Here is a 17,389-nt window from a genome sequence, read left to right as displayed (position 1 = left end):
GGTTTTCCGCTTTCCATGTTCCTATTTCTAGGTGTATGGCATTGTGGTTTCCAGTTGCTTCGTCTAACGACTATATTTCTGTTTGTGGTGCTTGACTGTTGGTCACTACTAAGTCCAGATAGCTAGGTAGGGTATCTCCGCCTTGTTAGTGTGCTGGTTCGATGGGCCCAATCATCATGGTATCTTCTCTATTTTTAGCGTAGTTGTTTAGTATTCTTCTAGCAAAAAGAACTGAGGGGTTTCGGACAGGAAGATCATGCACGGATGCAGTTTTTGTAATAAGACAAATAAAGGAAAAGTAGCTGGAATACAACAAACCAGCATAATATATGTGCCTGATAGATTTGAAGAAAGCGCTTGATAGAGAGAGAATTCGACACGCGATACATTCATTATACGAAAAGGGAATATCACTGGATTTAGTAAAACCAGTGAACCAAACTCACACCGAAAGGTAGACGAGTTCTGGATTAAGTAAGTAAGTAAGTTAGTAAAACCATTGAGAATATATATACAGATAAAATAGCTATGGTAAGATGTAAAGGAAAACTATAGCAACCTATCAAGTATGAAACTGGCATTAATATTTAATCTGATAATGGATGAAATCATAAAGAAAGTTAAGAAAAGAAGAGGATATAGAAAGGGAGAAAAGGAAATAAAGATAACATATTATGCTACGCCGACGACGCCATAATGACAGCTGAAAATGAAGATGACATACAAAGATTAATTAAAGAATTCGAAGACACGGCACTCGTGTACAATGTACAACATGGTGATCTCAACAGAGAAAACTAAATCGATAGTGATCTCAGCGGAACCGAGACGATGTAAACTGGACGTAAATAACAAAATAATAGAACAAGTGATGGAAACGGAATACTTGCGAATAAAACTGTCAAGCTACGGAAAATTGGAAGAAGAAGTACAAAAACAAGTGAACATGACGAACAGGGCAGCAGGTTGTCTCAACAACACAATCTGGAGAAAGAATTACCTCATAACGGAAACGAAAACCAGGATATATAAATCAACCATAAGACCGATAATGACGTACCTACACAGCGGAAACAAGAGCAGATACGGCGAAAATACAAAGACTGCTAAAAAACAACAGAAATGAAAGTCTTACGCAAAATAACAAACCATACTCTAAAAGAGAGAGTAAGAAGTGATGAAATACTAGTGAGATGTGGTATAGAAGAAATAAACATGTGGACCAAAAGAAGAAAGATAGAATGGAATCAACACATAGAAAGAATGACAGAAAATAGAATAGTACGAATAGCAAGAGACAAATCGCCAAATGGAAGAAGATCATTGGGACGACCGAGGAAAACATGGTCAGACAACGTCAATTGAGGCTAAAAACCGAAGTAAAACAGGCATTGAGCCTATTTATAAAGTAGGAAGAAGAAGAAGAAATATTGTTTCTTTTCTGTCTGTAACTCTATTATTTCCCAATTTGGGGATCTGGCGTTTAGGTCTCATATGATTATGGATTATTCTTCTGTGTTAAGGAACGCATCCAATGATCCAATACGTTAGATTATTAGATTGTTCCGTTCAAAGAATTGGATAGACGAAATTTGAGATTTTTTGGGTAATTTTATATACCTAACTGACTATTTTGTGAAAAATTATAATATAATAGTTTTCAATTCTTTACTAAATTTTCAGCCACTAATCATTTATTTCTCGTATTTTCAAATTTGTATTTAAATGTTTTTGGCCAAAAAGATGATTTTTAATCGATTTTTCTTCTAGAGATCAAATTACAAATTTATTATGAATAATATAATCGTAATTTCGCTAAACTTTTCATGCAGCAAAGTAATACCTACTTCGGCATAATTGCTAAATTCCAATATGAATGCACTTTCTTGTAAGTAGAACTAATCTTAAACGAGAGTTTAATGCTTCCTCCGCCGCACCTTTAACGATACTGCTTTTGAATAAAATATTCATTCAAAACAGACAAAGCCAATTTGATCCCGGTGATTTTAAACTTGGGCAATTATGCGTGATCACACTGTAAGTCTACGACACACAACAATCGCAGCCTACTATATAGATTTCAGTAACAATAACAACTGACACTCACATGATGGATCGCTAGACAATATGGCGCGAAAGCTCTCCAGAACAATTTCAATAAGACCAGTGGTGTGGATTTCGCATAGTTTGAGTCAAATTGCTCAAACATCTGGCTAAACGCCACATTTTTATCAGTTAAAATAATCAGTTAAAATATTTTTTTAAATATCTCGTTTGGGTCAATTTATTATTAAAAGCAGTTTAAAAACTGGCTGACTTTAGCTTACATAATATAATCGGTTCATAACGTTCTACGACTAGTGTTGCCCAAAATCGGTCTTGGTCTTGCAGTCTTGGTCTTGTTCCTGCGTTTTTGCAAGACCAAGACCAAGACCAAGACCGCCTAATTTGAGCAAGACCAAGACCAATACTTACTGTGCAAGATTTGAGCAAGAACAAGACTAAGCCTGCAAGACTCTTGCGTCTTGCAGTTAGAACTGAGGGTCGTTTTAGAGAGTATATTAGTTCGGGTATATTCTTAGGTACTCTATGAAAGGCAAAAAAATTTTTAACAAAAATTTGGAAAATTTGACGTATGCGCATTACGAACAATACCACAAACATACATAGCGAATCAAAATATCTATTAAAATATCACTTGACACATTTGACACGTACTCAGAGATCTTCATTACAATGCAAAAATAAAATATTTTTACATACTTTCCCAGCAGACGACATCTTCGCTCTGAAATTAATTGTCCAGGTTTTGAGAATAGCCGGTCTTTTATTCATAAATTAATATTCTTGCGTTGCGACCTTGCGATGCCGACAATAATGTCGTTAAAAATCTGTAGTTGATAAAAAATATACCTATTACATCTTATCGGTATATAGAATAGTAAGACTATTATGTATATTTTTTCTGTTGATTGTGCAATGACCTCATTCAGTTACAATACTACTTTAAAGTATTAATAAAGAGACACATTAATGCAGGTAATGCCGCCCATACATACCGTGTAAAGAAAATAACAAAATATTTAATAACGATATACTGTCTACCGAGGCATTGAACAAAGAAATATTACAGTGAAATGTATGCAAATGTATCTTAGCACATTTATAGCAGTTTTTTCTGTAGTTAAATTAAATTGGTCATTTATTTTATCAATCGACTGTTCTTTTTTTACTCTTTGTGTCTTTGTGTTTGGTGATGTACACTACTCCAAGAAATTAACGCACCACCTTAAAAACGGGTCAATTTTTATGTCTTGAATTTCCTAAACCTGTTGTCCGATTGAAGTGATTTTTTTAATATTGTATAGCCTTATTCTTTAACAATATCGCTGTAATAATACTATTACTAGGCAGGTTAATTGTCATTGTATACCGGGTGTACCAATCAAACGGTGTTTTTTTTTCTCTAAGTTCGCATCACCCTATGGAATATTCTAGCTCATAAAATATTAAAATTTAAACCCAACTATAGCCTCATATTTTCTTAACATTTTGTTTTTTGATTCATCCGCTTATGTTGGAGAATAAAAAGTTACGTACTTCTTTAGCTAGCCATGTTTTTCATCAATACAGGTGTTTTTAAATAAGTATGGCAAACTTTAAGGGGTAATTACTCTGCACGAAAAAGTAATGACAGTTTGCTTTTAAACGTATGTTCGCAAATTTACCATACTTATTTCAAAACAGCCTGTATTGATGAAAAACGTGGCTAGTTATTAAAATACCCAACTTTGTTGTTATTAAAGTGAATGAATAAAAAAAACAGAATGTTAAAAAAATATCAGACTGTAGTAGCGTTTTAATTTCAGTACTCTATATAGGCTAGAATATTCCACAGGATGACGCGAACTTTGAGAAAAAAACACAGTTTGATTGGTACACTCATTGGTACCGGTACTTATAGGTACAACGACAATTTACCTTCTAGCAACAATATTATTACAGCGATATTGTTAACGAATATATAATTCAAGCTTAAAATTTACCTACTCTGTTACGTTGTTCTAAGATATGTAATAGGCTAATGGGCAACTGCGAGACTTGCAAGACTCTTGCTGCAAGACCAAGGCCAAGACCAAGACCAAGACCTAGAGCGCAATACCAAGACCAAGACCAAGACCAGGTGTACTGTTGCAAGACCAAGACCAAGACTGTCTAAGTCTCGTCTTGGTCTTGCATTTGGGCAACACTATCTACGACGTCTTCCGATTCCCAATCGCCATTTCACTCGATCGTAGCACATGTCTTCGTTCAAGCCTCTTTCTCCGATTTTCCTATGGATTCCTTCTATCCAGATTTTCCTAGGTCATCCTCTTTTCCGCCGTCTTTTGGTGCCCATCGTAGCACTTGCTTGGGTAATCAGTCGTCTTCCATACGTTGTACGTAGTCAAACCATCTTAGTTGCTTTGTTTTTATATCGTCCACTATTGTATGCTTTACATCCATTATCTCCAATATTCTTGTATTTCTGATTTTATGTATTCTTGATATACCAGCAGCTCTTCTCCAGAAGTCCATTTCAGTTGTTCTGAGCATATTTTCGGACTTTTTTTTAAGTGGCCAAACTTTGCTGCTATGCTATAATGCTCTTAGCAATGCTGTTATAGATGTTATGCGATAGATTTCCTTCCTTGTGTGCACCTTTGTTGGATATTCTTGTCCAATGTTCCGTCTTGTGTAATTTTAAGACCCAATAGCTTGCCAAGTTCATTTGTTTGTGTCATTTTTATTTGGTGCTGAATCCTGGCATTTCTACACCATCATTAGCAGGTTTCATATTAATAGATAGACTTACGTTTAGAAGCGTTTTTTCGATCTACTGTAAAATTAGCAAAATGGCGCTTATCATGTTTTCCCCCTGAACCTTTCATATGCCATCTATAAGCTAGATCATAAAACTTATATATTCATTTAGAATTACTTCAATTATTTGCTCTTAATATTAATTAACAATGGAAATATGATTTTAAGAAAAAAAAATGCTATCTAATTTCCTATTACTCTTACAAGGTTCTGTTTTTTCTGGAAAGTGTGTTTTTTCTCTAGCTTTTGATTGAGGCTACTTACAAGCGTGTAGCATAAAATATGTCAAGTTTATTCAAATTGTTTATAAGCTATAAAATCAGCTCTTTTTCAAAATGTTTGTTAATAATAAATTTAACAAAAAGTGGAGTATTTTTTAATATGCTTTAAAAACAAAGCCTCAAAGAATTGATTGCGATTTAAAAAATATCTCTAGAATGACTGTTTGGGCAAGTACAGTTGTTTAAATAATCGGTTTCTGGGATAAAAAAATTGAAGAACTTATAAACTATTTAGTCGATCTGTTTGAAATTTAGCACACTTTAGTAACTCATGAACTGCCATAATTTTGAGTAGCTATATTAAATGTCGTTAACATGAAACCAAGCTATTAGCATTTATTTTTTATTTTATTTTATTTTATTTTATTTTATTTTATTTTATTTTATTTTATTTTATTTTATTTTATTTTATTTTATTTTATTTTATTTTATTTTATTTTATTTTATTTTATTTTATTTTATTTTATTTTATTTTATTTTATTTTATTTTATTTTATTTTATTTTATTTTATTTTATTTTATTTTATTTTATTTTATTTTATTTTATTTTATTTTATTTTATTTTATTTTATTTTATTTTATTTTATTTTATTTATTTTATTTATCAACGGGCGAGCCCAATTACAATAATGTTAAACTATAAATTCATAATATTGGCTATATGTACAATTCAAAAAGTTAATCTGTATTATTATACAAAGCAATACAAAAAGTTCTGCTAGGTGGTCATTTGTCAAGAAAAGATCTAAGAGACTGTTGTGTATTGTAACATGATGATTACATTGAAAAAGGTTGTGGAAACTGCAAACATTTGACATAATCTGGATGCAAGACACTTTTTGTAATGATGCTCCACCTGCAGTTGCAACAGAACTAAAGGGACCATTTTTCAACAAAAGGAACAAAAGGGAGCGAGTCCAGTGTTTCAGAGAAAGTGGTATACGACTGTGCCGGAGAGTTGGAAGGTAAATAGACTGCTCCTGATATAAAACTAAAAACACTGGATCCAACCTTAATGAAGACCTGTTCAATGTTATCTGGTAGTTGGAGACGAGTAGTTGGTATTGACTTGTGTACAGCTATTAACACTCCTCCTCCTCTCTTGAAGACACTGGTGTGCGGTCACAACGATATGTGTTAAAATCAGTAAAGCTCAGTTCAGAATCGTTAATGTTGTTAATGTTGTAACCAAGTGTCTGTCAAGACATATATCTCATGTTGACATGCTGGTATATTATGCAAAAGATCACCTAACTTAGTTCTTAAACCTTGTGTATTTTGGTAATAAATAAATACTATTTGTGTTTGGAGAGCTAATTAGTTTTTTTGAATAATCTTTGGGACACCTTGATGGTATACAATACGAATATTTTTATCACCGTTAGTTACTCGTGTTCTAAATTCAGCTCTAACCTTAGCCTCAGCATCTGCCTGAATTTTTGTTAGGTCCTGTTCTATGTAGGGGAAAGTCGGATAAAATGGTCTCCCTGGGTAAAATGGTCCCCCAACATATTTCTCATAATTTTCATAAAACCATCGTTTGGCTTTCTTTATTATATTCAGTACTACTAGCGCCATCTATGTACGAAGCTGTGAAGATGTGCGAAGCATATTAGGCTAGTTTTAATATAACCTATAAAAACACACGTGATTGTTAATTTCGTGCTGGCAAAAATTGTGTTTTTAGGCGTTTTAATTAAAGTAAGTAGATTTTTTTAATGGAGTTTAAAAAGGTATTCTTTCTGTTTATATCAGATATGTTACAATTTCTCTAATTATCAGAAGTCACTTATGTAAATTAGTTTTTATATTTGATCAGATTTTGAGGTAAAATGGTCCCTAGTCCCTCCATGTTGAGGCAAAATGACCCCGGGGACCATTTTACCCTTGCTTAGCCTATCAAATAAAGTTTTGAGCTATACATATATATTTTTTATAACAATCAAATGTAGTTATATTATTTTCACAGAAATACTTAATGGTTAGAATTTATGTTCGGAAGATGACAAGACAGCAATGGGATTCAAATTCAATGAAACTTGCCTTGGAAAATATTTACGGTATGCCTTTTAAAAGAGCTGCTTGGCTTTATAATCTGCCTTTAAGTACTTTAAAAAGAAGGGCCAAAAATCAAAATGTATTGGTAAGTGAATTAAAAGTATCTAACAATAAAACATACGGATATAATTCTGAATGATCAATTCGAGACAAACAGCTCCCCACTCCTCAACCTCTTCAGTTAAAGACTTAAAAAAGGCAAACACATTGTAAACTTTATCACTTGAAAAAGGCACTCTGCCGAAACAGCTGTAGTCACTTAGTTGTAATAAATTTTGTGGAAGTATAGAAAACTAACGTTTTCAGTGTTTTATTGTTAGATAAAATGAACTTCCATCAAGTAACGGTCGAATCCATCAACGAATTAAAAGTAGACTAGTTTATTTATAAAGGAGATGTCAGAAAATTATCGTTACTTTCTTTTAGGCAACAGGTTATTCGAAAATACTGGGTCGATTCACTACAACATTGCCCTAAAAATTGGAGACTCCCTTAAAGGACTATGTTTTAGAGATGGAAGACCGACTATTTGGCATGACGAAGAAAAACGTTTGTGAAATGGCGTACTCCCTTGCGGAGAGGAATGGTATTAAAAACAGGTTTTCTAAAAACAAAAAGTCAGCTGGAACGGCTTAGTTTAGAGATTTTCTAAAGAGACACCCAGAGATTTCTTTTAGAACTCCTGAGGCTACCTCAGCTGCTAGAGCGAGAGGCTTTAATAAAGAGGCAGTCGCTAAGTTTTTTCTCTTTTAGATGAAATACAAAATAAAAATAACATAAACCCTATGAGGATATATAATATGGATGACTCTGGCATCCAAACGGTCCCTGGCAAGTTACCCAAAATTTTAGCACATAAACGAAGGAAACAGGTTGGTTTCCTAACAAGAGCTGAAAGAGGACAAAATGTCACCGTTGTTCTCTGTGTAAATGCTGCAGGTCAATTCATCCCTCCAGCAATAATATTCCCACGCAAACGAAGGAATGAATTATTATTTCAAGGTGCCCCACTTGGAACCCTTTCTCTTTACAACGAATCTGGATACATGAAATCTGACACCTTCATTCTGTTTTTAAAGCATTTCCAACAGCATGCACAGTGCTCAATTGAAAATAGGGTTCTATTATTGCTTGATGGTCATTCAAGCCACAAATCTGTCAAAGCTATAGAATACTGCAGAGAAAATGGCATTATAATGCTGTCGTTTCCTCCACATTGCACGCACGAGATGCAGCCATTGGATGTAGCAGTATTTTTACCTCTAATGACGTATTTTGATGAAGAAATTATTTTATGGCTTAAGGCAAACCCTGGAAAGGTCGTCACTCTGTATAAAATAGCTAGTAGCTTGTTTGGAAAATCGTACCGACGAGCTGCCACACTTAACATCGGACTCAGTGGATTCGAGAAAACAGGCATTTATCCTTTTAATCCGAACATATTCCCAGATTGAAAATTTAAACCATCGTATACGACTGATCGACCTCTAGTGGAAAATAAAACCGTTGATCCCATCCACGAACAAAGAACCCCTTCTCCACAAAGAGATACTTCTTCTCTTGTAAGGGCTTTATCTAGAGGGAAAAGAAAAATTCGTAATATATCTTCATCAGACGATTCAGACGAATGGGAAGCTAGTGGACAATCTTCGGATGATGTCAGTCTTTTTGGAAACAATCCGGAGGAATTATCTGACAATGAAACTATAGTCACTGCAGCTTCAAATCTGAAAGTTGTTGCTTCAAATCATAAAGTTGACGTTACAAGCTCCGTAGTTGGTAATTCAATACCAATTTCCGAAATTAGCACTTCAAAACAAAATGAAATTCCTTATGATATGCTGGATCGACTGTTTTCACCTCCACACCAAATTATTTTTTGATGAAAGCAAAACAAAAAACACCCAAGCCAACTTCACTATCAGCTAGAACAGCTGTAAGCAAAAAGGCGTTTGGAAAAAACAAAGAAAATAAGAGATTTGATGATGATTAAGATGACGTTGCCTGTATATTTTGCTCGGAATTATTCAGTAAAGCGCAGGCGAAGGAGGTTTGGATCAAGTGCAGTTTGTGCAATAAATGGTGTCATTTATTGTGTGGGGGTGTAACTGGAAAGCAAAAATTGTATATTTGCGATTTTTGTAAATAAAAATGTAGAAATTACGTTTCCTTTACAAAAGAACTATAGGGGCCATTTTAACTCATGGATGGGTTCATTTTACCCTAACCATGGTGTAAAATGGTCACTTTAGGGCTTTTTAAAAGTAATGTTATTTTACTTTTAACTCTATACTTAAATAAAAATTTTTCAAAGAAATATGTTCTATTATACGCAACTTCTTGTCTAATTAAACTGTGCTTAAATATTTCGTTTTTTGTTATGTGTAGCCTAAAAAGATGTTAGAGGGACCATTTTGCCTCACTTTCCCCTATTAGTCCATTCTTTCACGGTTTTTGCTCTAAATTTTAAAGAACCGCTTGGATTGACATCAAATTTGGCATTTGTATAGCTTACATGTCAAAGAAAAAAAGTGATATTGTGCCGATGTGTGCTTTTGCCCTGGGGGTGACTTTCACCCCCACTTGATGCTAAAAAAATATATGTCCAAAATAAGTCCGGAAATGGGTAAACTAACTAATTTTAAGTAACTTTTGTTCTATAGAGCTTTTTCGCCAAGTCAACACTTTTCGAGTTATTTGCGAGTGAATATGTTCATTTTTCAACAAAATAACGACATTTTTAGACGGTTTTTCGCAAATAACTCAAAAAGTAAGTATTTTGTCGAAAAAACGTTCTAAGCAAAAATATAGCCTATAAAAAAGTAAAAAAAAATGGTGTACGCGTTAGGTCTGTGGATCTCGTAGAACTAGAGTTATAGCCAATGAAAAATAGATTCATATTCACCAAATTTCAAATAGAATAGTTCGACGTGAAATATCGACAAAATTAAGCACATTTTGGGGAAAACCCATTAAAACGTTTTTAAAGTGTTTAAAAAAATCTTTATTTCTGTTTTTACAAAAATTTTCTAGCATTAAATTTAAGCAAGTTACGCTCAAAATAAAGTTAGTCCCTTTTGTTTTTGCAAAAAAAAATCGGGAAAACCAACCCCTAATTAGCAACGTAAATTAAATTAATCGTTACCGCTCCACAAATTTTTTTACTTATGTTCTGTTTACATGATCTGTAAGTTTCATCGATTCAAAGTGCTTATTTTTGAAAAAATTTGGTTTCAAAGTAAAATTTTTAAAAATTTAAATTTTGAAAAATATGTTCTTTTCAAAATAACTTAAAAACTGTTAGAGATACCAAAAATCTCGAAAAACAGAAAAAGTCAGATTTGCTTTTCTGAATATCATGTATTTTTTTGTTTTTTTGTTAGACAAAAATTGATTAAGATTTGGTGTTTCTAAATTTGCATACATTCGTGATCAGTGACTCGTTCAACCCTTTTTAACTACAGCCCTTTCAATAGTAAGGACTTTGAACCGATGAAACTTACAGATCACATAAACAATATATACACGAGTCAAGAAACTTGTGAAGTCGTAACGATTAAGTTCATTTAAGATACTAATTAGGGGGTGATTTTCTCGATTTTTTTACCAAAACCAAAAGGGACTAACTTTATTTTGAGCGTAACTTGTTTAATTTTGATGCTAGAAATTTTTTTTATAAAACAAAAATGAAGCTTTTTTTAAACACTTTAAATAAGTTGTAATGAGTTTTCCCCGAAATGTGCTTTATTTTTGGTTATTTCACGTTAAAGTATTCCATTTGGAATTTGACGAATATGAACCTATTTTTCATTAGCTATAACTCTGCTTCTACTAGGTGTAGAGAAGTGATGTATACACCATTTTTTTTAATTTTTTACAGGCTATATTTTTGTTAAGAATGTTTTTTCTACAAAACACTTACTATTTGAGTTATTTGCGAAAAACCGTCTAAAAGCGTGGCTATTTTGTTGAAAAAATGAACATATAACTGCCAAATAACTCGAAAAGTATTGACTTAGTGAAAAAACTCTATAGAACAAAAGTTACTTAAAATTAGCCAGTTTATCCATTTCCTGACTTTCTTTGGACGAATATTTTTTCACTCCCAAGAGGGGGTGAAAACCACCCCCAGGGCAAAAGTACATATCGGCACAATATCACTTTTTTTCTTTGACTTGTTAGCTATGTGTTTGCCAAATTTCATGTCAATACAAGCGGTGCTTTAAAACTTAGAGGTTTTGCAATATTTGACCGTTAAAGAACGGACTATATATATTATGTCTTCCTTTAAGGTTAGGTCTGGCACGAATAACAAGCTGAGCCTCTTCTTGGCTATTAAGAATTACTTTCAGAGCCCTGTGACCATTTATAAATTACTGCAAAAATAAGGGTTTTGCCATTATCTCGGTCAACTGTTTATGTATTTTAATTTGGAAACTCTTAAAATTAAAGAACATTTTAGAATCGACAAGTTTTATTTGAACCATTTTTCTCTAAATTTATTAGAAGCGTTTTATAGGCAAAAAATATCGTTTTTGAAGTTATACTTCTTTAGGCACGAGGGTGAATTTTTATTTTTCTGGGCGCATGCGCACACCGACAGTATGGTATTAGTCGCTACATCTTTTGTTATGTAGATAGCGCAAATAAGATGTGAGTGAAAAGAATATATTATTAGTGTTTTTAGTAAATAGATTTATTATAATTTTTGTGTCTGTAAAATGTTTATTTTCAATTAATCTGTCTGCCACTGTGATTGTAATTATGTCCGAGAAATGATCGTATGTATACACAACGGTGGTAGCTCATTGGTAGAGCCTTCGCCTACGGATCGAGAGGTCCCCGTTCAAAGCCTAACAAAGTCATATTTTTTTTTCTTTTTTTTTAACTTTTGGTATTCTTTTAGTTCTTTCTAAAATTAGTTTAATATTTAAATACAATACAAAAAAACTGTTTAAAGTAGATATATTGATTTCGTTGAAATCATAATATGAAGTTAGATTATATCATAATAGAAGTATAACTTCTTACGTGCGTACAAAGTACACACATATTTTTTTTATTTTTAAGATTGTTTAAAAAAAACAAAACAAGATCAGCTGTACCTCTTTACGGATTTTTTATCAGTTACCCTTCATATACCTTATAGAACCTTCAAATATCTGTATAAGATAATCAATACGTGAAATCAATAATTTTTCCCAGATAGACTGGTGTATGTGGCAGTGATGGTGGTTAGTGGTGAATACACTACTTATTTTGAATTGTCACTGGTCATCAATGTAGTGACTAAAATGCATCTTCATTATTAGTTATAACGTATAGACTTCCATATCAAGCCTTCTTCTCAAAGTGTTTTCTTCACTAAAGAAGGCTACCTGAAATTATGTCAAATTGTTCTCAAAAAACCTACCGCCGTCACTGATTTTGAGTTCAATTTGACCGCTGAAGATGCCGGACTGGATGTAGCGGGAATATGTGTAGGGTTGAATTTGTGATGTCAAATAATGATTTATGTTTTGCTTATAATTTCGTTTGGTACGTGGATACTTTTTTGTCGGCAATTTTAATATCTTATTATCCGATTAGTTCACACTTTGTGATGCTGCTGAAAAAGGGGTTAGTATTCTCACGATTTAGATGAGAATAGAAGGTCGTCTAATGAAGTTCATTCACAATATGACATAATTACAGCAAATATTACTAATCTTTAGTTTATTGATCTATTTTTCTTTGAATAAACCAAAAAATAGATGGCCGTTTAGATGAGATTTGTTTCAGATTGCACACATTCAACATTATTATATAATAGAAGAAGTAAATATAAATATAATATACCTAAATTAAGTGCATGGGATGTTGGATCGATACCAGCCTAAATTCTAATTTAGAAATCATCATCATTCTCTTTGCCTTATCCCTATACGGGGTCGGCTTCCCTAATTGCATTTCTCCACACAATTCTATCTTGTGTCATATCAATATTAATTCCCTTTACCAACATGTCCTGCCTAATCGTTTCCCCCCACGTCTTCTATGGTCTTCCTCTCCTACTCCTTCCAGGAATCTGCACTTCAGCAATTCTTCGTATTGGGTGATTAACGCCTCGACGTTGAACATGACCAAACCATCTCAACCTATGCTCTCTCATTTTGGCATCAATTGGTGCCACACCTAGACTTCCCCTAATATACTCATTTTTAATTTTAGCCATGAGCCTTTTTGTCACTCCACTCATCCATCTAAGCATTCTTATTTCCGCCACATGCATTCGTTGTTCCTCTTTCTTTTTCAGTGCCCAACATTCAGTTCCGTACATCACAGCTGGACTTATCGCTGTTTTGTAGAATTTTCCCTTCAACTTCATTGGAATTTTCCTGTCACACAGCACACCACTCGCTTCCTTCCACTTCATCCATCCAGCCCTAATTCTACTGCATGCATCTACATCTATTTCTCCATTACTCTGTAATACCGATCCCAGGTACTTAAATCTATTGCTTTTTACAATCAGTTTACCATCCAAAGATACCATTTTATTTGTAGTAAGTCCATCTTTAAATGAGCATTCCAAATACTCTGTTTTTGTCTTACTAAGTTTTAAACCTTTTTCCTCTAGAACTGCCTCCTTTCCTTGTCTCCACTGTTCCAGTTTTTGTTCTACTTTCACTATTTGCTACTAACACGACATCATCAGCATACATTAAGCACCATGGAATGTACCCTGTAGTTTCGCTGTTATCTGGTCTAAAATTAATGAGAATAAATACGGACGAAGCATCGAACCTTGGTGTAATCCTACTTTCACATGAAATTTATCAGTCTCTCCCACACCTGTCCCAACACTAGTCGTTACTGCCTCATACATATCCCTCACAATCTTTACATATTTACCAGGGTCTCCTTTCTTATTGAGTGCCCACCACAGAATATCTCGAGGAACTCTATCATATGCTTTCTCAAGACCAATGAATACCATATGAGCGTTTGTTTCTTTACTCCTGTATTTTTCCATCAACTGCCATATAATGAAAATTGCACATGTTGTTGATCTGCCCTGCATAAAGCCAAATTGATTCTCGGATATTTTGGTCTCTTCACGTATCCGTCTATCAATTACTCTTTCCCATATTTTCATGGTGTGGCTAAGCAGTTTTATAGCCCTGTAGTTTGTACATTGTTGTATATCTCCCTTGTTTTTGTAGACAGGTACTAGTATACTGCTTCTCCATTCGTCTGGCAATTGTCCAACTTCCATAATTATATTAAATAAACCTGCTAACCACCTTGTTCCTGTCTCTCCCAATGCTCTCCGTACTTCCCCAGGAATATCATCTGGTCCTACCGCTTCTCCTTTCTTTATTTTTTGAAGCGTGAGACACTTCCTCGTTTTTTATTTTGGTGACCATTGCTCCTACTGTCTCCGTTGACTCTACAGGCTGTCTGTCAAATTCTTCATTTAAAAAGCTGTCAAAGTACTTTCTCCATCTCTTTTTGACATCCTTTTCGTGAACTAGTATTTTATTATTTTCATCTCGGATACATCTAATCTGATTAAAATCTTTTGCTTTCTTTGCTCTCTGTTTGGCTATTTTATATATCTTCGTTTCGCCTTCCCTGGTATCAAGTAGATCGTATAGGTTTGAATACGCTTCTGCTTTGGCTTTTGCTACTGCTACTTTCGCTTCCTTTTTCGCGACCACATAGTTTTGAAGATCTGTGTCGGATCTGGTTTCTTGCCACTTTTTATATAATTTTCCCTTCTCTTTTCTAATTTAGAAATAAGACCGAGAATAGCACAGGCCAGAAAATATTTCGAAAAAAACCAAAAAACTGCTATGTGATTCTAAAATAAAACTCGAAATTCGGCTACTAATCCAGTACCTAAATGACCGTTTTGAAGTGTAATTTTTAGCGTGTAATTTGCTTAAAAATTTGGAATTAGGGTCGACTTAGTCGTTTTCACGCTACGTCTTATTGTACGTTTTGTGTGTCATACAAAACGTACGACAAAACGTACGTTTTGTGAATAAGCGGATTTAATTTTTTCGATTCGGCAAGACGTACGTTTAGCTGTTTTCACGCTACATCTTATTGCACGTTTTGTGTGTCGACAAGACGTACGTTTTGCTGTTTACACGCCACATTAAACACTGAAAAAAACGTACGTTTTGTCGTACGTTTTGCATGACACACAAAACGTACAATAAGACGTAGCGTGAAAACGAGCCTTTACCCTTCACATTTCACATCTAAGTTGGACTTGTGCTGTTGGTAGTTTTGGTTGCTTTTACTTGGGAGGTGAAAGTCACCCCTTCTCGGTGGTAAAAAATCATAGTTTAAAATAAGTCCAGAAATGGATAAACTGTCTAATTTTAAGCAACTTTTGTTCTATATAGTGTTTTAACTAAGCCAATACTTTTTGAGTTATTTGCGAGTGAAAATGTTTATTTTTCAACAAAAGAAAATTACCTTGTCAGGAGATTTTTCGCAAATAACTCAAAAAACGTATTCTATTGAAAAAAATATGAGTAAAAACATTTATTATTAAAAAAGGAAAAAATGGTGTATTCATGAAGCCTGTAGACCCAGTAAAAGCAAAGTTGTAGCTCATGAAAAATACATTCTTATTCGTTATTCGTCAAATTCCAAATCCAACATTTCAACGTGAAATAACCAAAAAGTTAATAAATTCTCGGGAAAAACTTTTTTAAAATGTTAAAAAAATGTTTATTTATATTTTTAGGTATTATTTTTTATAAAAGTTTCTAGCAAAATAAAGTTGGCCCCTTTTTATGGGTTAAAAAATATCAACGTGAAATAACCAAAAATGAAGCACTTTTAGGGGAAAACTCATAAAACATTTTTAAAGTGTTTAAAAAAAGCTTTATTGAAGTTATACTTCTTTACCGGCGATATGAGGGTGAATTTTTATATGTTAAAACCTATGATCCCGGCGCATGCGCATTATAACTTTGTTCTGATTGGATGTTCAAATGACATGTCAAAAATTATTCAATATGGCGGCTGTGGCACAGCTGTAGTTAGATTATTTATGGTTGTTGCGTTTTAAAATTTGTGTGAAAGGAAACAACAAACAAAAGTTAATTAATAGTTATACTTAGTGTGACCAACTAGCCCGAAAAATCCGGGACATGGCCCGAATTACGAAGTCGTGTCCCGGCGTCCCGGACAAGGCTTCCGGGCCATCCGAATTTTCAAATTCCATTTTGAAATTTTAAATACATTATTCTTTTAAAAATTCACATCAAATTGAATTGGTCGGACAAAAAAAGCCTACAATTTCCAGACTGTTATATTAATACCACATTCAAAACGCATGCATTTTATATCGTCGTATTATATTTCTACGAAAACTGAAACTCTGGACTTTTTCGGGTTTCTGTATTTTAATTATTGTCTTCTGAAAAGATGATTTAAAAACATGAATATCAAACAATGATAATTATATTTTTACCCAATGTTCAATTTACATGGAAATTCAACATTAGTTGATTTTCTAATTTTTCGTTTTTAGAGAACGATTTTCGGATTGGAAGTCGAAACGTCAAAAACTAACAAAAATGTAATTATTATTACAACCCAGTCCATCAAAAAAAATTTTGTCAACATAAAAATGTTAAATAATAAACTATACAATGATGATAATCAAGTTTTATATTAAAAAAAAATGGCCCGATTTTCATTGAAAAGTCCCGGATTTTAGGTAGTTTTTTTCAGCCTTGTCCCGAATTTGACTAAATTGGAGTTGGTCACACTAGTTATACTGCCTTTTTAAATAGTTTTCATATACCTATATTTTTGGACTTTTGAACTATTTTGGACAAGGAAAACTCATTCTAATTTGGTAAGTAGTTTTTATTATAATCATATTGTAATTATACATTTGAATTAGGTTGAAATACAGTAGAGCGTCGATTATCCGAACTAATTGGGGGACATAGGTGTTCGGAAAACCGATTTGTTCGGATAATCGAACTACAATATATTGATACATATTTATAGTCATACATATTTATCCACAAGTGAATAAAAGCCATATTTATATACCTACACATTTATTTATATCTTTATAATGACAACTAGCAACGAAACAAAAAAGTGCAGTCTTTGCAACAACATAATTATTTTTGGATACAATATTGAAGAAAATTGGAAGATATTTT

Source organism: Diabrotica virgifera, chromosome 8 (assembly GCF_917563875.1).
Source record: "Diabrotica virgifera virgifera chromosome 8, PGI_DIABVI_V3a".
NCBI lineage: Eukaryota > Metazoa > Arthropoda > Insecta > Coleoptera > Chrysomelidae > Diabrotica > Diabrotica virgifera.
Note: the sequence above shows the minus strand (reverse complement) of the source record.